Here is a 316-nt window from a genome sequence, read left to right as displayed (position 1 = left end):
TCCATATAGATACTGATATGCATTAATTAGATCCCCTCTCAGTCTTCTCTAGACTAAACAGGCCCAGCTCCTGCAATCTCTCCACATGAGATGCTTCAGACTCTGATCATCCTTGTGGTGCTCACTGGACCCTCTCCAGTAGCTCCTTGTACTGAGGAGCCCAGAGGTGGACACTACTCCAGATGTGGCTTCACTAGGCTTGATCACGGGTGTGTTGTAAGCTTTAATAATGAGGTAAATGTGGTGGGTTTTGACAAAACAATAATCAATTCTGGACTCCAGAGTCACTCCCAGCAGGTGAAGGCGCTCAGCTCCC

This window comes from Nestor notabilis, unplaced genomic scaffold (assembly GCF_000696875.1).
Source record: "Nestor notabilis isolate BGI_N333 unplaced genomic scaffold, ASM69687v1 scaffold11491, whole genome shotgun sequence".
Lineage (NCBI taxonomy): Eukaryota > Metazoa > Chordata > Aves > Psittaciformes > Psittacidae > Nestor > Nestor notabilis.
This window is presented reverse-complemented; position numbering follows the sequence as displayed.